The sequence below is a fragment of the Arvicanthis niloticus genome, chromosome 22 (assembly GCF_011762505.2).
Source record: "Arvicanthis niloticus isolate mArvNil1 chromosome 22, mArvNil1.pat.X, whole genome shotgun sequence".
NCBI lineage: Eukaryota > Metazoa > Chordata > Mammalia > Rodentia > Muridae > Arvicanthis > Arvicanthis niloticus.
The window spans coordinates 19,335,212-19,358,055 of record NC_133429.1 but is presented as its reverse complement, the minus strand read 5'-3'; the positions used below and the strand labels follow the sequence as shown (position 1 = coordinate 19,358,055).

Below are 22,844 nucleotides of genomic sequence, written 5' to 3'. Positions count from 1 at the left end.
TGTTGTGCTCATTCCTCTTGGACCTTCCATCCTTCCTTCAGTCCACATTAGCCGTCCACACTTGCCTCCTTGAGGTCACCAATGACCTTTATGTCTTCTGTTTGCACTGGAAACAATCTGCAGAAAGGAGAACTCTGCTGCAGAGTCTGTGACAACTCTGTTTCCTGCTTTGCTTCTGTCCTCTGTCACCTCTGTTCATCCACGGCCTTCTCCTGCTTCCAGAATACTAAGGGACAAGAGAGTGCTTTGTTTGGGATGAGGTTCATGTGCGGGTCGCTTGGGTATGGAGAGACAAGGTTGAGAGAGAAGGGAGCCTTAAGGGGTGTGGTCTAGTGGCACCTGGTTAGGTCACGAGGGCACCACCTTTAGAGAATATCAATAATGCTCTTGCAGAAAAAAAAAATTACTGTTCGAGAGAACAGTGATACAAATCAAGACTGACGCACTAGGTAGCAGGTTGGTCTGGTTCTGTGGGAAGTCAAATGCTAAATTCTGTGTCCCGGGATCTGGCTGCTCTAAGACAACCAGTTCTTCATGTATTCCAGCTTTGTGCGAAGCTTGCCCCCTAAGTTCTCCATGATTGGTTAATAAAGATGTCTACAGTCGGGGTTGGGCAGAAGAGAGGAGGTGGAGCAAAGGTTCCTGGGCAGAGATGGTGAGAAAAGAGAAGGAAGAAGAAGGAAGAAGTCACCATAAGGTAGGTGGAACACAGCGCATGGCCATGAGGGCCAGCCTGTTGGAGTAGCAGTGGCCCAAGCAGAACATGGAAAATGATATCTTAGGGTTATTGAGAGGGAAGTGGACAAATTAGCATAGAGGGTTGCTATCTGCCCAGCTCTGATGCTTTAAAGTTAATTATAAATATAAGGCTTTTCTGTCTTGTATTTGGGAACTATACAGTCTGAGTGGAGTAAAACCCCCCAAAATAATATTTAACACAACAGCACTGCCTCTCAAACAAATGACCCCTTCCTATTTCCTTACCATTTTATGGTGTCTCCGAAACCCTTACTGGGACATTAGGCCCTGCCCTTGAACCTCCAGAACTATAGGGCAGATGGGCTTGTTTTCTTTAAAGTCACCCCAGCTTCAAGTGTCTTGACAAAGGAACATAAAATTGACAGAGACAATGAGTCATGGGACGGAGAAACAATGGAGAAACAATACACACGACTATGTGTTACTGAGTTTGTTTCCTCTTGGGACCAAGTATAAGGAATGGCTTCACCACCAGGAACCTTCCTCAAAGGCCGCATAAAGGACTGCATTCTGAGGGAGTGCTGGTCTACGGCCATACCACCCTGAACGCGCCCGATCTCCTCTGAGAGAGGGCTGGCTCTTATTCTCAATGGTTGATTCCACTCCCTTACTTCCCAGCAGAATCTACTTCCCCGCCCTTGAACAGAGCTTTCTTCCCATTGAAAATCCCTGAAGGGAAAAAAAACTCTAGTCGTGTGTAAAGGATGGTGTCGGCTTCTACCCACAGAAAGTCAGTAGGAGTCACACAGAAGCAGACAGATAAGGAAGGCTCCTGCTGACTGAGGGAAATGAAGTAGTTATCCAGAGACATCTGATATGATATCCTGACATCACTAGGCACCTCCAGACTTGCCTGACACTGATGAATGGCTACCAGGCGTGTTACACTTAACATGACCTAGAGAGAACATGTCTTCATATATCCCTTCATGTATTTCCACATGTTCATCCTGTGTTTTCCCTATCTTGGTCAATAACAGGCTTGTTTGTTGGTCTGTTTGTTTGTTTGTCTTTAAGACATGGCCTAACAATGTAGCCCAGGCTTGCCTTGAACTTAGGATCTTTTTGCTTCAGCCCTTTGAGATCTGGGATTAAGGTTTGCATCACCAAACATCTCAATCCAACCAATTTTTAAGGTTAAAAATAAAAGAGTTATCATTGGGTACTCATGTCTTTTTACCCCAAGCATCCAGCAGTGGGTTATATTGGCTTCCACTACAAAATGCATCTTAAACCCATCCCTTCCCTCCCTCAGTTCTATACCAGCCTAACTCCCTCCACCAAGTGAACTAACTCCTTGGCACACCAAGCTACCGACTCGCTGCCCTTCCACAATGCAGTCTCCACATAACTGTATCCCAGGTGGTACCTTTCTCTATTTTCTTTATTTAAAATGTTTAAATGTATATAGGATCAGAAATAATAGTAAACAAAACCCTCATGTACCCATCAGTTGTAAATATCCATCTACAGCCAATCACACTTCGTCGTCATCTCTGGGTGTGTGGGAAATCTCAAATACCCTATCCTTTGATCTACACATGATGTCATAGTGTCATAGTATTGCATTCTTAGAAGAGAAAAAACTTTTAAACCCACTATATCAAAGAAAAGAGCAAATAACATTTTAAATTATAAGCACACTCTACTGTACAGTGGTCCCATTTAAAAAAAAAAAAAAAAAAAGCAAAATTAGTTAAGTGACCTCTTTGCTGAAAACCTTCCAATGACTTCTGGTCCTGCTTTGGATAAAGCTGATTTCATTAAGACCCGAGCTCACAGGGCCCCTGCCTGTATTTCTGGCCCTGTGTCCAACCAGTCTTCCTACCACACACCAACCACACCGTTCTTCAGATTCTTCCAACCTGTCCTTGCTGGAAGCACTCATTCTGGACATTCTGTCTGCCTGGAAGGAGTGTCCCTGTCACCTTCCTGTACTTGGTTTCTTCTCTTCATTCAGGGCTCAGCTTACATGAAGAGATCTCTTACTGCCAGTCTCAAGTAGCCACCCAGCCCGCCACACATTACCCTATTCCAGTTCTCTGCGAGCCCTCTGCTGTGACATTTCTGCTGTGCCCCAGGTAATAGTATACTTGTTGTCAAGTGACTATGAAGAACACCTCATTCACTTTCAAAAGTGAGCAATGGAGCTGGGGGCAAAGTGGGGTGGATAGCCCTGGTCTTGTATTTTGATGCTAATTCCCCTTTCCTGGGAGGGGCTGCTGAGGAGGAGTGAGTCAGTACACAGGTGACTTCTAGTGAACCATCCGCCCACCTTAATTTGTAAAATAAAGGCTAGAGCCAGTGATTGGGCAGAGAAGGGGGAGAAATAAAGGTTGATGGGAAGGGGAGGGGGGGGAGAAGAGGATGACAGAGGAGGAAGACAATGGAGGAGCCGGAGGTGGAAGGACAAGCACATGACTTGGAAAACCTGCAAGATATAAGGGATCTCATAGCTGGGGAATAGAGTAGTGTAGTGGTGAATCTGCCCAATCTAGGCATGCAGTTTATATTCATAATTATTGAGTTGTGTTTTCTTTGACCAGTCTTATCTGGTTGGAGATTTACCACAACAGCAAAGCACTAAGCACATTTACACAGAACCATGGTTTGGATTCCCAGCACCACAACAGGAATCGGGCAGCACAGTCTATGGTGCCTCAATTTATAAGAATCTGATTTTTCTTAATTGGTTTTTTTACTTAAATGTTTTCATATATTTTTACTACATTCTTGCCCTTCCCCAACACCTCCCACATCTTCCCTACCTCTCTACACATACAATGTCATGTTCTGTCTCTTGAAAGAAGAAAGAAACAAAAAAGAAAGGAAAGAAAACGAAAAGCAGGAGAAAAAAATAACAAAAAGTGCACAAAACAACAAACCCTGAATTGAATTTGGTGTTGGGCAGCTATTCCTGGGCATGAGGCCTTCCCTGGAGTGTGTTTGATGTACCCAGTGACCCGCCATTGGCCAGTGTGGATTTCCCCTTTCCCAACAGGAACCAATTGCAAACAGCCTCTTGGCTAGCAGGTGGGATTTTGTGTCCGCTTCTCGGTTGCTGGGATCTTGTCTGGTTTGAACCTGAGCAGAGCTTGTGAGTACTGTGAGTTCATATCACTGTGAGTTCATATCCCTGTGAGTTCATATCCCTGTGAGTTCATTATGCACCAGTCCTATTGTGTCTGGATGATGACGCTAAGTTTTTTTGTTTTAGGGTTTTGGGATTTTTGTTTTGTCTTGTTTTGTTTTTGAGTAATTCACACATCTGGCTCTTACAGTTTTTCACGACCCCCCTCCAATAGATCCATCCATGAGCCTTGCATGGAGGGGTGTAATAAAGCCATCCAATTTTGAGCTGAGTCTAAAGTCTCTAACTCTCTGCACATTGTCCAGATGTAGGTTCCTGTGCTAATTACCATTTACTGCAAGAAGAAGCTTCTCTGATAAGGGGTGGCCAGGATAATGGTCTCTGGGTAAGGGATATGTCATCAGGACTGGTTTTACTGCTCTGTTCATTGGGCAGAATAGTATGAATTTTTGTCCCTAGGGTCCACTATACAGTCGGAGGTTCTTGGTTACTTTAGGAGTGTCAAGTATGGGTTCTTGCTCATGGAGTGGGCTTTAAATCCATTAACAACAACAACAACAATAATAATGAATAGTCAGCCCCATCATATCTGTGCCACTACTGCACCGAGTATTCCAAAGGCTATTGGTTACTCTCCATAACCTCATGGGAAGGCCTGTTTATGTCACTGAAGATGAAAATATCAATCTGGTTCCCAACTTCACCCCCTACTAAATAGAGTTCATGGTACTGAAAAGTACTTTGCATGCTACCAGATGGGAAAAACAATAATCAATATCACCTAGCTACAGACCCTGCAACCTACAACAGCAACATCCCCGAAGACATATTACATTAACTAAGTATAATATTACATAACTATTATCCCAGTGCTTGGGACACTGAAGCAGGATGATTCATGAGTTCAAGGACAGCCCCTGGGCTACATAGGGATGTAGGCTTATATTTTTCAAAACCCATTTTAATAAGGGTTCTTAAACGCTTTAGCCTCCCTCTAGCCCACCACCCACCAGAGGTAGTCGAAAGAAAAGGTTAATAGGACACGGGGAAAGTGGGCCTGTTTAGAAATAGTTCTTTGGGGCCATTTCAGTCTTTGTTGTCATGATATCAACAGTTCAGTCTCCTAGCAAACCACCAAACACCAATCAGCAGCTTCAGTCCAGTCCACTCGGCAGACACCACACACGAATCGACGGCTGCAGCTTGATCCAGAATAAACCATGAGGCTCCACCAGATCAGCTCAAGTCCATGGAAGGGACAAGAAGCCACCGGAATATGATGAGAAGTTCTTTGGTGAGTTACTCTCTACGAAGTCATGACAAAGATCGGCAATGCAGGGCAAGGCCAACCAGTGCTAGAGCATCAACAACAGAGACTATGGAAAGAAACAGTGCAAAGTGAAATCAAAGCAAGAGCTTTGTCCCACTGTCTACGGTCATATTTATATTCTTTCTAAACATCACACGTCCTTTCACATGTCTGCTTCAGCAAAACATCCTTTCACCTGTCTGCCCCAGCAAAACATGACCTGAGTCTCCAAAGAAACTAGAAATTTCTACCTCATAGGGACATCCTGCTTTAAAACGATTAATTAGTTGATTAATTAATTTAAGAGAACCTTAACTTTGTTTGGCCTTGACTTGTTTACTGTTTGTTTCCTTTTGTGAGAATAAAATCACCTTAGCATGAAGGCTCTCATCTGCCCAGCTAGGCACTGTATCCCTGGGCCTTGGATCATAGATGGTGTGTGGTAAATCTCTGTGAAAGAAGGAGGATATGGAAGGAGGAAGAAAGGTCTGTGGTCCTAACTTTCCAGTTCCCGGCTTCAGTCACCTTCTGTGGTCATCCCTGTTTGGCTAGACATGGATGGAATTTGATTTTTCGACCTATACCTAAGCGATTTTTGAGGTCATGGGGATTAAACCCAGGGTCTCACACATGCTGAACAAGTGCTTCATCAGTAAGTACACCGCAGCTCTCACCAAGAAAATCTTACAACTGCCGATTTAAAACATCAGTGCTCTATTTTACTTCCACTGAATTGTTTTCTGTGATGAGAAAAGGAAAAGTTGGGGATGTAGCTCTGTTGGTAGAGTGCTTGCCTGGCGTGCGGGGAGCCCCAAGATCAGTGCCCAGCACAGCTTGTAATCATGCCCAAAAGTTAAAGGTCATCTCCAACTACAAAGTGAATTGGAGACTATCCTGGGCTACATGAAAATGTATCTCAAAAAGGTGGGGTAGGGGGAGTGATAAAGGAAAGAGAAAGAAAGAGAGAGAGAGAGAAAGATAATATTATAGCCACCCTGAAGAAGCAAAACAAAATATTATGTTTTTTCTTACCTATCAAGTCATGGAAAAGTTAAGAACTGCAAACAAGCAATGCATAAAAATAGCATATATATATATATATATATATATATATATATTTTTTTTTTTTTTTTTTTCTGTAACAGACAATAAATACCACTGAGGACGACAAAGGAGCTTCGACTCCCTAACACACCATTCTCCAGACAGTACTAAGTCTCCTTGGAATAAGACCTAAATCTTTTTTTTTTTTTTTTTTTTTTTAGAAGACACTTAGAAATACTGGCAGTATCTCCAGGCCATTTCAGGAAACCCATGCTTTAAATAGTCACTGGCAAGTCACTGCCTTTCTGTTAAGTAAAAGAATGGCTGGGCTATTCATTCAAACTGAACAATCGAAAGATTTGTTTGTAATGAGGCCTGGGAGCTGGGAGTCGGCGCTCAGCTTCAGATAAGGGGTAGTGCTAGGAATGTCCATTCATAGCCCACAATATTGAGAAAAAGTCAATCAGCTCACTCCCAAGTCATAGCAGCGGCCTCTGAACAAAGCTGGAAGCAGCCGGTTGTGAAAGGGGACGACCGGTGACTGCAGGAATGTGCCTGTACTCCTTGTCCTCTGGCTCCATTTACCAGGCCAGAGGTGTGTTTTCACAACCTAGAGAGAAGAAAAACAAGCCCAGGGCACCACACACGCCCCTTGAGGTAGTGATCTACTTTGCTTCCCCTTGCTGTGATAAAACACCAACCAAAACCAACTTGGGGAAGGAAAGATCTTACATCTTTAGATATAAGAGTCCATCACAGGGAGAAGCCAGAGGCAGAGTTCAAGCTGGTGGTAGGTCTGCAGTAGAGCGCATGAGGTAATGAATGATAAGGCTGCTGGTGCTTAGCATAAGAGCATCGCCCAGGAATGGAACCGCCCACAGTGGGCTGGGCTGTTCCACATCGACCATCAATCAACCATCAGTCAGACATGCCCATGAGCCAATCAGATGAAGGCAATCCATCAATTAAGATTGCCTCTGTCCACGTCTATCAAATTCATGCTGAGATTAGCCCTCACATGTAGTATACGCCCATCGCTGACAAGGACCATTTTATAAGAAAAGAATGGAGATTCTCTCATTCATAAAATTGTACTGTCCTGAACTGTGCTAGGATGTGGGGATACAGCCGTAAGTGAAATTCGTGAAATTCCTCCCTCAGGGAGACACAAAAACTTTGAACCTGTCAGAGATAACACACCAGCCCGTATCACTTTCCTATCCAGGGGGCAAACTGTATAAGCCCTATATTGTCAAAGGGTCTGAGTTCAAATTCTGTCCCTTTAAAAAAAAAAAATGATTATTGGGCTGGAGAGATGGCTCCGTGGTTAAGAACACTGACTACTCTTCCAGTGGTCCTGAGTTCAATTCTCAGCAACCACATGGTGGCTCACAACCATCTGTAATGGGATATAATACCCTCTTCTGGTGTGTCTGAAGATAGCAACAATGTACCTACATACATTAAATAAATAAATCTTTTTGTTTGTTTGTTTGTTTGTTTTTCGAGACAGGGTTTCTCTGTATAGCCTGGGCTGTGCTAGAACTCACTCTGTAGACCAGGCTGGCCTCAAACTCAGAAATCCACCTGCCTCTGCCTCCCAAGTGCTGGGATTAAAGGCATTCGCCACCACTGCCCGGCTTAAATGTGTAGCCCAGGCTGACCTTGATCTCGTAATCCTCCTGCCTCTGCCTCCTTCAGCAAATCCTACTGGTGTGTGCCACCACAACCGGCAATAAATCTTTTTTAAAAATGGTTATTAATTTTATTATGTGTGTGCCTCTACATATGTGGCCATGAGTGCAGGTGCCTGCCAAAGCCAGAGGTGTCAGGTGCCCTGGAGGCGGAGTTACAGATAGTTGTGAACCACCGTGGGTGGGTACAGAAGATCAAAGTTGGATCCTCTGGAAGAGCAGTGTACTCTCTTAACTGGTGACCCATCTTTCCAGCCCTGAAACTCTGCCTTTATAATTCAGAAGCTGTGTGAACTCAGGCTAGTTATTCAGGTTTGCTCTGCCTCGTCTGCAAAACTAAGATAATGAAAGCACCCGTCAAAGTGCTTTAGCGTGGTGAGCCAGGTTAAACAGCACAAAACAGTTAGATGCTTCATGCCTGCTGTTCATTAAGCACTATGTTAGTTAGCCATTTTAATCATTACTATACAAAGTGTAGGAGGCTGAGGTGGTCTGCATTTGCAACACTCAGGTAATGAGACTGATGCACCCCGAACACCCTGGACACCGTTCGCTGGTATCTTGCTTTGCTTTCCTCTGAAACGAGACGGTGAAGCTTTTCTAACCTGGAAAAGCCAGATGGCTCCAGAGAATGAATTCCACAGAACGCACTTGGTATCCTAGCTGCCTGCATATTAACCATCTGAATGTTGCCAGCTCCAGCAGTGCATCCCGGGGGTGTCCTGTGCTCCCGTTTCACCTCCCAGCAGTTTGTGTTCAATTATGGATGAACCGCTGAGGGCTGCCAACCCTTCGCTAATGGAGTTGTGAAGAAATGAGCCTCTGTTAGCTGTGAAGTCATTGGTAAGCAAGCTACAGTCCAAATAACCACAGAAGATACATAGGAAATAAGGAATGGGGGAAATAGACTAGACAGTTGTAGCTGGATGGTGGGGGGACTGAAATGTGAGGATGAAACAGGGAGGGGGGAGAGAGGGAATGTGAGGAGGGACAGCCAAAGCTAGGGGCCATCTGAGGGACCTTATGGAAACCTAATACAGTAGAACCATCCTATAATGTATACATACATGAATGTGATTGTCTTAGTTAGGGTTTCTATTCCTGCACAAACATCAGGACCAAGAAGCAAGTTGGGGAGGAAAGGGTTTATTCAGCTTACACTTCCACAATGCCGATCATCACCAAAGAAAGTCAGGACAGGAACTCAAGCAGGTCAGGAAGCAGGAGCTGATGCAGAGGCCACAGAGGGATGTTACTTACTGGCTTGCTTCCCCTGGCTTGCTCAGCCTGCTTTCTTATAGAACCCAAGACTACCAGCCCAGGGATGGTACCACCCACAATGGGCCCTCCCACCCTTGAGCACTAACTGAGAAAATGTCTTACAGCTGGATCTCTTGGAGGCATTTCCTCAAGGGAGGCTCCTTTCTGTGTGACAACTCCAGCTTGTGTCAAGTTGACACACAAAACCAGCCAATACAGTGATCTAAATAAAGTTGCCAAATAATGGGGAAGACGGAGCTCCAAATAGACATCACCCATCACCAAATGAAACTTCTAATATTGGGAATAGTTTATATCAAATCAAAATGTTGTCCAAAGGATACCCATGGAAACCCCTAAACAATCCAGGCTATGGCCAAGGCCATTGGTGGCTCTCCAGAAACTGATGGTAAGGCCCCATTGCTGAAGACAATACTTACACTATTCACTGAACATGGGGCATTGAACTGGTGTCTTACCTAGAGTCTTCACCCACATGGACTAGTATTATGGTGCTGGAGGGTGCTCTGCTGCCAAAGAAGAAAGGTAAATACCAACCAAGCTACAAACCCTTTGATCCACAAGGGTGAGCTGCTTAGAAGAAATGCCTTTGCAGTTACGACAAGTCTTGTGGGAGTAACCACCCAATATCTGATTTGAGCTAAGTCCCGCTCATCAGAACCCAGACCTAGTACTGCTTGGGTGAACAAGAACCTGAGATTAGATAAGCTAGGAATTTAGGGAAAACTAAATACAGTACACTGCTCTACTAAAGGAATGCAGAAATGAAGTAACCCCTAATGGCAGTCTGTTATATTCATAGATGGATGGCCTTGCTCTGTCATCATCAGAGACGGAAGCTTCCTCATGCAGCAGATGGGGACAAATACAGAGACCCACAGCCAGACAGTATGCAGAGAGTGCGAGACCTCAGAATGCTCAGTCCTAAATGGGGTGTCTCCATCGAGTCCCTCTCCCCAAGAGCTCAGGGAACCAGGCAGAAGAGGAGACAGAAAGAGTCTTAAGAGCCAGAGGGAATGAACAACACTGGGAAACCAAGGCCTTGTAGATATAACAGGGCTGGCACACCTATGAACTCACAGAGACTGTGGCTGCATGCACAGGGCCTGCACAGGTTGGCATCAGGTTGGGTCCTAGAGCTGAGAGGAAAAGGTGACACATGTGCCCACCCCTAACCTAGAAGCTGTCTCCAGTTGGGGAAACAAAACACTGTTAAAACACTGTTAAGGGAAGGCTACGTGCCCAGCGGTTGATGGTCAGGCCCCCTCCCCCCTTTTTCTAAAATTCTACCTTACAGGTCCTTAAAAATATATATTATAACTTCCTGTTTTATGTTTTTATACGATTCCTATGTATGTGGAATTTGTGCACCTCTGTGTCTAAATGTGTTTCTTGTGATTTGGGGTGGGGGAGGGTCAGCTCTTTTTTTTTGTTTGTTTTTAATTTATCTTATATTATTATTCCTTAAATGCCTATTTGTTTTCTAATGAGAGACAGAAAGTGTGTGGATCTGAACAGAAGGGGAAGTGGGGAGGAGGAGGGAGGACTTGTTATATATTCCATCAGAATACACTGTGTGAAAAAAAAATCCATTTCAAAAGGAAAGAAAACGAAAAAAAAAAGGAACCACATCCCATCTACAGCATCAGGACACAGAGAAAATAAAGGAAACTGGAGAAACCTACAGGTCGACTTTGTGGCTCAGCCTTTTGGCTAAGATCAGGATAGAAGATAGTTGCATGCATACGCACACACATTTGAATGCTGCAGAGAAAAAAAAAAAAACAGGTATTTGGGAGAATAAAATAAAAGCAGAAATCCAATGGGAAAACTGGAAGATGAAGAGTGACTTCATCCCCAGTCCTCAACAACAGCATCTCCAGCCAGTCTTGGCTTTCCTTCCTGTGCTCCCTGCCGCAGGCTGCAAGGGAGGCATTTGACACTGGAGACAAAGGTTATCTTAAAGCCCTCAGTACCTGAGAGTAGAACAGGTCCAGCCTGTGAAGGAAAGGATGAGCAGGCCTACATCATACCCCACCAGCCTCCTCAGCTCACGCCATGGCCCTCCCTCCCTCTAAATATGCTTCCCCTGTGCTCAAACAGAATGCTTGACACAGACTTATAAGTCCGAGATCAGGTGTCTGGAAGTCCAGGAAGTTTTACACGCCCAGGCTCAGCTATGAAACTTCAAAAAGCCAAAAGCGCTGTCCACGAGAAACTTACTGGCTTACGATATTGTTGCCATTATTAGTCAGAAGTCTTGCAGCCAAAAGTCAAATTGTTTTATTGGAGTGGTCTTTGCTAACATTGCTCTAAGAAGGGCATGACACAATAGTTACTGTAAAACCAATGATATAATTAAACATGCATGGATAATTGAAATATAAAACAAATGGTAAAGACGGTGTGATGGTTTGAATAGGCTTGCCACTATGAGGAGGTGTGGTCTTGTTGGAGTAGGTGTGTCACTGTGGGGTGGGCAGGCTGAAGCTCTGTCCAGTGTGGATGAGAGCCTCTTCCTGGCTGCCTGCAGAAGCTAGTCTCCTGCTTCTGTCTGTGGATCAAGATGTGGAACTCTCAGCTCCTTCTCCAGCACCATGCCTGTCTGCATGCTGCCATGCTTCCTGCTATGATGATAATGGACTGATTCCCCTGAAACTGTAAGCCAGCCCCAGTTAAATGTTCGCCTTTATAAGAGCTGCCTCGGTCATGGAGTCTCTTCACAGCAATGGAAACCCTAACTAAGGCAGATAGATAGTATCAGTCAGGGTCAGTAGCATGTACCTATAGTCTACCTACTCAGGAGACTTGGGCAGGAGAGTGCCTTGAGTCCAGGAGTTCAAGACCAGCTTTGTAAGCTAGCAAGGTTCTGTCTTAAAGCACAAAACAACTAGAGTATATGAACGAAAAAAGATCAGTCAGGATTTCAAATCTCTTTGTTCTGTGTTGTTTCATCTCATCATGAGTCTACTCAAATACCTGGGATAAAGTCAGGGATGAAGGGTTGACTCTGCTCAGAGTCTCAGTGTTCTGTCCAGGTTGCTGGTCCTGTGCTTGTAGGCAGAACATCACAGCAGTGAGACCAGGTAGAGACAGGGAGTGAGAATGAGAAGGGACCAGGCAGAGCCTTCAAAGACCCATCAGCAACTATGTCCCCCTTCCTAAGGTTTCCAGATCCTCTCCAAACAGTGATACCAGCTAGGACCAAGTGCTTGACACACGAGCATGCGGGGATCATTTCATAGTCAAGCCACAAGAGAGCTATTGAAAGAGAACACAGAACAGGCTAATGAGAGAGTAAAGAACCCAAGAAATTTCCCCAGAGTTTGAAGAACATAAATCTTCAGATGGAGAGGATTTACCTCAGAAATAAAATAATAAACCCTTTACCAAAAAAACTAGCACCATGAAATTCCAGAACACCAACTGAAGAGAAATATAAACCTTGCTTTGTCTAAAATGCCAAAATTGATGCCAGGTCAATTAAAGATTTCAAAGAGAAAATCAAAACTAACTTTTGTTCTGTTTTGCGAGACAGGGTTTTTCTGTATAACAGTCCGTGTTGTCCTGGAACTCTCTTTGCAGACCAGGCTGTCCTCAAACTCACAGACATCCACCTGCCTCTGCCTCTTGGGTGCTGAGATTAAAGGTATTTACCACCACTCCCAGCAGCAAAATATTTTTTAAAGAATGTGATATATCTTAGGATGGAGATTTTTCTCAAATTATAATGTATAATTTATTTTTTTTAAAGTATGACACAGTTGATAAGACAGAGTTTAAATGCACTCACCGTCTGTGTCCTATACCAACACTGCAAGATGTGGTATGGGGACTGTACCAGACAGTGGAACTCACATGGTCCAGGGTATGCTCTGTCACTCTACAGACATGTGACTACAGAGCTGGAGAATTGGCTCAGGAGGGTGCTGGGAACTGAATCTGGTTCTCTGGAAGGACCATCCAGGGTTCTCAGGTAGCTAGGAGGATGCTCTCAAAGCCCACGCCCCTCAGTGACACACTCCCTCCAGCAAGGCCACACCCACTCCAACAAGGGCACACCTCCTAATAGTGCCACTCCCTGGGCCAAGCATTCAAACCACCACACCACCACATTGCTATTAACACTGCCCCATCCACCCCTCACCATCACTGCCAGACTCTTTCCCAGATTCATGACTTTGAGCTTGGTTTTCTGACCCATTAGGTTTAACCAGGGCCATGTTTGTGATCATTGTATTGGAATTATTTATAGATAGCCTAGTGGGGTCCCTAGTGAATATGCAACCCTCAACCCTCTCTCTGAGTCTATCAGGAACAAATAATTCACCAATGAGAAGTAGAGCCCACTAAGCCCCTCCCACCTCCATACCTGTCTGTAGACAAGACCATTCTTGTGCAGAACTAGCGTATATTATTTTTCAATTGGTGTGTGTGTGTTCACACGTGCGTGCTACGCCCAGTTTTGAGTTTTGAAATTCTTCACATATTCCTCAAATACAAGTCCTAAATCACATACTGATTTCTTGACTGTTTCTTTATCCTCCCAGGATTCGTCTGGCATTTCTGAGATAAGATTAGAGATGGTTCTTGCCACAGAAACATCATTCATAAGGCGGGCCAGACATCTGTGGAGAAAGACAGACAAAGTATTAACTAAATAACAACCCAAAGTTTTCAACAATACAAAGGGTCTATGTTTCAAGCAAAGAAAGAAACAAAGTAACATAAGGGTCATATCCAGTGGAGCAAGATGCTAAGGGAGAAGCTCCTGCAGGGGTGGGCTCATTATGAGGCTGGGCCAGAAGGTGCCAATCTCATTCCATGCTCTTTTTTAAGGCTAGGAGGAGCATCTGGTACTTTGTTCATCTCTAACTCCAACCGTGGCCAATCTGATTAGCTGAGCACACAGCAGAGATGGGGGAAAGGTGGGTTCCTGAGGATAGGCAAGCAGGGAGACTGAGAGGAAGCAAGGCCCTGGTGTTCATCAGAGGAGCTTGGTATGTGCTAAGTAAGCAATGGCTTCCTGTGGCAGTGTCTGAAGTCACTGTGGGTGTTTGGTCTGTAGAAGGGTTTTGGATAGGAAGGTCTCAGAAAGAAAAATCTGATTAAGAGAAGGCTTTGCATATTGCAAAGTATGTTTGGAAATGTCTTAACAAAGATTTGAAAAATATTAGTATTCCAAAGACATGTACAGAGGAAACTGTAACATCCAGTTCTTCCAGCCATTATGGAAAGTTAGAAAGAAGAGGGTCCAACTCCCTGCTTCCACAATACCTAGGGTTGACTCCAATGACTTCCGTCTGCCATTGGGTTTTCTATTTTATTTAATTTACTGTGTGTGTCTATGTGTGTGTGCACATGCATGTGTGTATACATGTATGTATGAGTGTACATGTGTGTGTAATGTACATGTATGTATGCATGTGTGTGTGTGTGTGTGTGTGTGTGTGTGTGTACAGGTATGGATGTCAGAGGATAACTTTCAAACTCAGTTCTCTACTTCTGCCTGGGGTTCTGAGAATTGAATTCAAGTTCAATCCTGTCAGGTGCACAGAGCCTGCATCTACCTGCTGACCCATTAAGACATTCTTGTTAGTTGTTTCGTTAACTCCAAGTTACGTTTGTTCCACTGTTTCATGGGAGGTTACACAGAATGTCTTTTCCAGAAGGATCTAGTAACATAAATATATACATGCATATTATTAGTTACAATTATTGTATGATTTTTGTGGTGTAAATGTTACCCGATTATATAGTATATGCATCATAATTAAATAAGTTTATTTTATATTTATAAATATACATTTATAATATACTATAATATAAAATATATAACATACTAGAAATAACAAAATTATTTAATATATAATATTATATTATTATGACATATATGTCATATATATGTGTGTATACACACACACACACACACACACACACACACACATATATTCAACTACTGGCTTTTGACCCTAATGAAATAATTTACACCAATCCTAGGATTCTGATTCTGTGTTACTCGTTTGTCCTGAAAATGCTACAGTCCTGAAGTAACAAACAACTAAGAAATAGGAAGACTTCAAATTGCCCAGGGTTTCTGGAGAGGACGTAAATAGTTAGTCTATCTTCATTTCCTCCATCTCATGTCAAAACAGGGTGAAACCTGTAACACAGAAGAACCACTATAGCCCCTCAGCGCAGAACGCATCCTTCGTGAACCATGCCCTGAAAGTCTTTCCTACTGACTCCTCCATGTTGAGTCGCGCACGTCCTTGACACACAGTGGCCCTCTGGGTAAGATGAGTGGTTCAGAAAACACATCATCACAGATCATAAGCTATAACGAGAAGTAGATTAACCCCGGGGGCATGCCATCAAATGATCTGCCAAAGGTACAGTCGACAAGGTCTTCATCAGTCAGTGCTGATATAAATATCGTCCTCGGTGGATCATTTGCAATGTGCTTCTCAGAGCTAAATCAGTACTCTAATTGCAACATCAGTTATGGGCCCTGCTCCGTGATGAGAGGGGCCGAGATATGAGGATGTTCTCAGACAACGCTATTTATACACCCCACGTAGTCCTTAATTATCAGGGGGGGCGGGCTTGGCCAGAGGTAGAAAATGGATGTGATTGAAAATTGAGCCTGCCCGCTGCCCTCAGTACAGTTTGTGCAAGAAAGAAAGTTCTGGATGCCTCCTTTCTAACAGAGGAAGATAGAAACCTCAGGTATTCAGAGAGTAATGTCTTCTAAGATGCTACCTGACATTATAAAGCTAATTGTCTTAAAAAAAAAAAAAAAGTAAGTGCATCTTACAGCCCTTCCAAGCTTCTGGAGACTAAGAAACTTCAAAGTTTATAGACCAAAAAGTAAACAAGACATTGTAGTAGGCTCTCCTTTTATCCTTCAAGATAAAACAAAGTGATAGACGAGGAAATTTATTTACTGTGTCAGGAACTTGGTCAATAATGGAAAAAAAAAAAAAAAACCTCTGAGATTTCAAAAATCTCAGGAGATTTTTGTTCTCAGGAGATTTATGTTCTAGGAGATTCACAAAAAATCTCCTAGAACATAACACATAATTATTAATGGTATGTACATAAATCCATATTCTATATGCCAGAGATTCAAAATGGGATAAAAAAAAAAAAACAAGCATTAGAGAGTAAACACTTTTATTGGTAATTATTTTATCTACTTCTCCTGTCAAAGACCGTGCTAAGAAATTTATCTATGTTTCTAAACAAATTCTCCTGACAACTCAATAACATATATATATATGTTATTCTGCTATACATGTGCTATAGCTATAGGCATTATATTTCATCAGTTCAAGTCATGTAACATTTAAATAGAAGTATTATTATTGCTTAGTTGCTCATCTGATTTTAAGTGCCTACCCCCAAACACCATTCTGCACACTTGTGACAATATGGCTCAGCTTGCTCATATCTCCTGCCACCCAATATCCAACCTTCTTGGTTTTCTCTATAAATCTTCAAGCTGTGAGCCCCTTGTAAACTATTGGGTCCATCCTCATTACCACGTTCAGATCTAACAAAGAGATTATGGTTGATCCACTCCACCAGTGATCTTTGAGCAGAGATTTTTGCCCCAAGACCCTCTCAACTCTCTGACTGTCCATGTGTCAGGTACAGAGCCAGGAGAGGAGTGGGTCCTGCCCTGTCAGAGGGAACTATGTATGGGCCAGAGTCCCTTGGTAGAGGCTGAAGAAAGTGGCAATATAAATTGAAAAAGGTTTGGAAACTTCAAATTTTATTTTACAAAGGGATATTTAATAACATGAAAAAAACCTCACTCAATCTTCCTTTATGAGCATACACTGTTTTCTAAGAGTGTTCATAAAGGTATGATAGTCAAAAATTAATCCCCCGAACAAAAGCTTTCAAAATCTTAAACATATCTACCCCCAAGTCTTTGGATGAGGGATGCTAAACCTGGCATTTGTGCAGTTATAGAAGGGTGTGTGTGTGTGTGTGTGTGTGTGTGTGTGTGTGTGTGTGTGTAAAAGAGAAGATAGAGCAAGTGTGTGTGTAAAAGAGAAGAGAGCGAGTGAGTGTGTGTGTGTGTGTAAAAGAGAAGACTGAGTGTGTGTGTAAAAGAGAAGAGAGAGCAAGTGTGTGTGTGTGTGTGTGTGTGTGTAAGAGAGAAGATAGAGCAAGTGTGTGTGTAAAAGAGAAGAGAGCGAGTGAGTGTGAGTGTGAGTGTGTGTGTAAAAGAGAAGACTGAGTGTGTGTGTAAAAGAGAAGAGAGAGCAAGTGTGTGTGTGTGTGTGTGTGTGTGTGTGTGTAAGAGAGAAGATAGAGCAAGTGTGTGTGTAAAAGAGAAGAGAGCGAGTGAGTGTGAGTGTGAGTGTGTGTGTGTGTGTGTGTAAAAGAGAAGAGAGAGCAAGTGTGTGTGTGTGTGTGTGTGTGTGTGTGTGTGTGTGTGTGTAAGAGAGGAGAGGAGCTGAGGCTGGGTGGACTACAGATAAGAGTACTTGGTGCTCCGGTATAAGGACCCGAGGTAAGACACCAGCACCCACAGAGCAAAGCTGTGTAGCCATGTGTGCCTGTAACCTAGAGCACAGGTGCACTCGCCTACACCCACACACGCACCTTCACACACATGTGCACATATATGACACTCATACACACACAAAAAGAAGGAACAAAAGAATGTTCATGAGAGGCAGAGTAATTTTAACTCCCAGTTTTACTTTTTGTGTTTTTTTCAAACTAATAATAATGAGTGTTATTTGCTCATTTTAAGACCACACACATATTTTTGTTTTGAACAGAAAGTAGAATGAAAAACAAACAAACAAACAAAAAAAAACAAAAACAAAAATAGCCGGGCGGTGGTGGCACACGACTTTAATCCCAGCACTTGGGAGGCAGAGGCAGGAGGATTTCTGAGTTGGGGCCAGTCTGGTCTACAGAGTGAGTTCCAGGACAGCCAGGGCTACACAGAGAAACCCTGTCTTGAAAAACCAGAAAAAAAAAAAAAAAAAAGAAAGTAGAATGAATGATGTAGTTTTGTTTGTTTTACTTTGCTCTGTCTTGTCTTAAAAGAGGGTCTCCTCACAGAGATCAGGCCCAAATTCACAATCTTCCTAAGTAAAGGAGGAAACTGTCAAAATATAATCATTCACCACATAACTCTGACTTATGGTCAGATAGTTTATTAAATGTACTTACAATGAATAAGCTGAGTGGATTTAAGAAAGTGTGTGGGATTGCATGGCATTACGAGTGATTTTAATTTTCTCATTATATAAACTTGCTTTCTTATTATCTTACAAGGAACATGCATTACATATATAATTTTCAGAAGTACAGATTGGTTTTATTTTTTGCATTGTTTTGTTTAATAAATGTATTTCTGGTGAGGGAGAATTTTGAACTTTTTCTTACTTTCTTCTCTCTTACTTGACCCTAAGGAGAGGTCACAGGGCAAACCTTTGAAACCATTGAACTTGCGTGGTCACGTGACACAGCAATTTTGCTTCTAACACCAAGCAAGAGCTTAGGCAATCTTCAGCCTCCACACCAGGACTTCCTCTACAGCGTTCACCGTAGTAGGATAGGTTGCCCCTAGAGGTTGGTTCCTTTTTAAAGTGCCTCTACAGACCCTGGACTTTTCATATCCATGGTAACAAGACTCCTGTGATAATCTGTATTTTCGAACTCCACAGCCTACTGGAATGTAATGGCAAAAAAACACATGGGAACATCCTAACACAACATATTTCACATTAGTTGCACCCTGAAATCATAATTATAAAAAATTACTGTCCTTGTAACAATAAAATAAAAAATAAGATTATGATATGATCGGCAAATCCGCTCCAGAGTATGTGTCTGAAAGAATTGGCAGCACAAGCTTGAACAAATATGGATGCAGCCATATTCAAGCAGCCTGATTCAAAATAGCTGAAATGTGGGGTTGAGCTGAGTGTCCATCGAGGGATGTATAGATAAAAAAGAAAGAAAGAAAGAAAAAGCCTGAAAATAGCCAGGCTATAAATAGAATGAAAGACACACACTCCACTGAAGACTGAGCTAAGTGAAAGAAGCCTGGTAGCAGCAAAAGAAGAAATAATCTACGAGCCCAGTGGTGCGAGGTCCCAAGGGTCAGTGCCTCAGAGACAGGATAGACAGGAACAGCGCCTGGAGGAGAGCGTCAGGATTGGTGTTTAAAGAATCCGGATGTGCAGTGCTGCAGGATGAGAGAGTATGCTGAAAGGAAAGGTGGGGTGATCATAAACAATGGTACTGCACTCGACACCCGTGACCTGTGTCCTCACAGTGGTTGGCATAGGGTAGTTATGTCACATAAGTCAGAGGGCTGGGGCTGAGCCCCAGAGGATCGAGTGCATACACAGACACCTGTGCATGTGGGTGCGTGCACACACACACATACAAATGCCAGGGAACAGTTTTCTGGAGTCTGTTCTGTCCCTGTGAGTCCCAGGGATTGAACTCAGGTCATCAGGCTTAGCAGCAAGACCCTTTACCCACTGAGCCCTCTCGCCCGCCCTCATCCATCTCCACATCAACTTTGGCTCTTCTTTCCTGAGAGGAAAAAAATGACAAAATAACTGCTTATTACAGCTTCCTTTTGTGTTCCCTGTGTCCCGTGTCTTCACCCTATGCCGTCTATCCCTCTTTCTCCTGTACTGTTTCCCACCTAGGGAAAAGGAAAATGTATCCTTTGAAGATTTCCAGTCATCAAACACTGCGTGACTTCTGTCCATGAGACACCTGGGAACACTCCGCTGCCTTGGACAGAAGTTAAACACTGAGCTGTGTCATGCTTCTCCAGCTAAAACGTCACAGCCACTTGGGACACAAAGCCAGGCACTTCTCCACCTGAGCTTTGTGAGGACTCTGCCTGGGGTCAGGGTGTTCTTTCAGTAATAACTTTAATAAGTGTAGCTCCCCGTGGACATGGATAATGCAGCTGGCTAGCCCCGGCTCTGGTCCTCAGCAGGCTGCTCTAAAGACACAAGGTTTAAAGATGATCTCAGGGACTATCGAGATGGTTCAGTGGGTCAAGGTACTTGATCCCTGGGACCTGCATGATGGAAGGAAAGAATAAACATCCACAAGCTTATCCTCTGACCTCCACAAGCATGTTGTAGTAATGAGTATTCACACCCAACAAACCATACATACACACTATATATAATATATACAATATATTACATATTATTTATAAATAACACAGATTACTTATATATAAATATATTTTATATGTAAAATATGTATCTATTATTTTAATGTATATTTAAATATATAAATATACATACATACACATACACACACACACACACACACACACACACACACACACACACATATATATATATATATATATATATATATATATATATATATATATGCTTACCCTTGCCTCTCCCTGACCCCAGACCTACCCCAGCCATTAACCACAATACCCCAAGAGCTATGCTTCCAGCCAGGAAGCAATGGGGTCAGGGCCAGCATTTACAGGGGGTCTCATTGAGCACCTCATTGAGCAAAAAGAAGTAGTTTGGTTCACCACGTCTCAATTGCTGGTGTTGGTTCAAACTTTGGAAATCTTACCCCGCGTGGTTTATTTTAGGTATATTTAAGTGTAGCACAATTTGGTGAAATCTTCCTGGTGATAATTAATTCAGTCCCACATGCACAATAAAGCTTAAGATGTGAGTGTGTCAAAATTCTTTGTAAAGTACATATGACACCTGTGAAAGTTGCCTTTTCTATGCCTGTCCCTGCTCTGAATAAGTGGCATAGAGACCTTTATATTATTTAACAAGCTTCAGGCACTGTAGCTGGGCAGACTCTAAGCTATTCTACCCTGATAATGCTGGACTAGTCTACTTTCCAGCCATATAGCCCCTTACTTGCCTTTTTTTTTTTTTTTTTTTTTTTTTTTTTTTTTTTTTTTTTTTGGTCTCTCTCTGGCCTTCGTTTGTGTCCCGATAGCGACTCTCCAGGTCCCACTTGAGACCCTCTCCATCTCTGGTCACGGAAGTCCCGCCTCTTCTGCCCAGCTATAGGCTGTTCAGCTGTTTATTAGCCAATCAGAAGGTGATGGAAAGCATTGTCTTACAAAATAGTGAATCAAGAAACACTCCATAATAATGACAATTCCAAAATCCAGACCGCAACCAGATCTCTGGGTACTGAAGTCAGCGTTTAGTACACAGTACATAAAAACATCCCACAGACACCTTCCATAAAGATTACGTTGTTCTCCAGAGCGACAACCTCACAGTTAAGCGCCTGAGGGAGGATCCAGTGAGGTCGCAGCCACACAGACGGCACACAGGTCACCAGGCTCTTAGCCATTTATGGTCTGGGCAGATTACAGGTTATGCACTCTTCCCTCTGAAGCGTCAACTTGTATGTTGAACATCCAGGTCCCCTAACGCTTGTCTGTGAGCGCAATGACCTCCGTGCCTCCGGCAGGCACCCACCCTAGAGATGGAGGCTGCTGTAACTTAGAACTCTTCAGCTTGGCAATGGTCAGCCTTGCCATTTTCCCAGAAGCTAAATATAGGCAGATTGTTAAAGGAGCCTGAAGCTCTCCACAGCTTCCTTTTGGGTTTTAATTCAACCATTGGCCAACAATGATCACCTCAAAGGCCAGCCAGCCCCTCTCCCTCCCCAGAGGTCAAAAAAGAGGGTAAGGCTGAAAGTCCAAGTCGTTGCTTCATTTGGCTATTTCCCTTGGCAACCAGCCTGTGTCTGAAGACTACCCAAGAGGCCCTAACCATCAGAAATCCCGTTAACATCCAAAAGTCAACTCATTTCTGAGAACTGACACGCGGTTTGGTGGAGCTGTGTGCCAGGAAGTGGGACACAGACCAAAATATCCATATTTTTTTTTTCTACTATGTCAAATCTGCTCACATTCTGCGGTCCTTCTACACACAACTCCACTCACAGCTATTGCAAGCCCTTGCTGTCTCTTTTTAAAATATCTGTGCACAGAAAAGGAAACAGAATACCAGAAGCGCTTCACAGATCCAGACACACTTGTCTGGGTTTGGGTTGCTTAAGCTGTTTGGGAAAGAGTGTATAGTGTGCCCACGGTAACCCCACAAGGCTAGGACAACAGCCTAGCTGAGGAGCCAGGACTTATGCCCAAATAGGAACATTAAATAGGAGGAGAGTCCTGAAGGAATATTTTGATCATTGCCAAAGAAGTAAAAAGGATGACTCCCGGGGGAATGGGGAAAGGGGATGGCATCTGAAGTGTAAATAAAATATCTAATAAAAAATGAAAAAAAAAAAAAAGGATGACTCCCCCACCCCCCAAACCCCCTCCCCCACACACACTGAAAATCAGATTAAACCAGATAAGAACCGTGGATGTGTTCCCTGGGGCCAAGAAGAGAGAATGCCCTTGGTGGTTAGGGCACAAAGTCAAAGGGATCTGGGGGTATCTATTGGTCATCATTTGGGGTGTCTGTAACAATTTTAGACTATTTAAAGCCACTTGGTGTATCTGGTCTCCTTTAGGGAACAATCAAATGCCACCCCACCCTTGTCTATGACCTTACTTTCTGTGGTTTCCATTCATCCTGGCCCCAACATTGTACACAGAAAACTGCAGAAATAAATGATTCATACGTTTTTCAATAATTCCTAT

At 43.2% G+C, this 22,844-nt stretch overlaps 1 long non-coding RNA gene across 2 annotated transcripts; it reads left to right on the top strand.

Annotated features, from left to right (window-relative positions):
• Nucleotides 1-559: 559 nt before the first annotated feature.
• Nucleotides 560-5,738, top strand: LOC143435694 (uncharacterized). Of its 2 annotated transcripts, XR_013106162.1 has the most exons (4): nt 560-697; nt 2,720-2,840; nt 3,761-3,856; nt 4,965-5,738. It is a non-coding gene; the product is annotated as an uncharacterized LOC143435694 (long non-coding RNA). The 2 variants fall into 2 exon arrangements; XR_013106161.1 differs by having other exon boundaries at nt 3,761-5,738.
• The last annotated feature ends 17,106 nt before the right edge of the window (nt 5,739-22,844 follow it).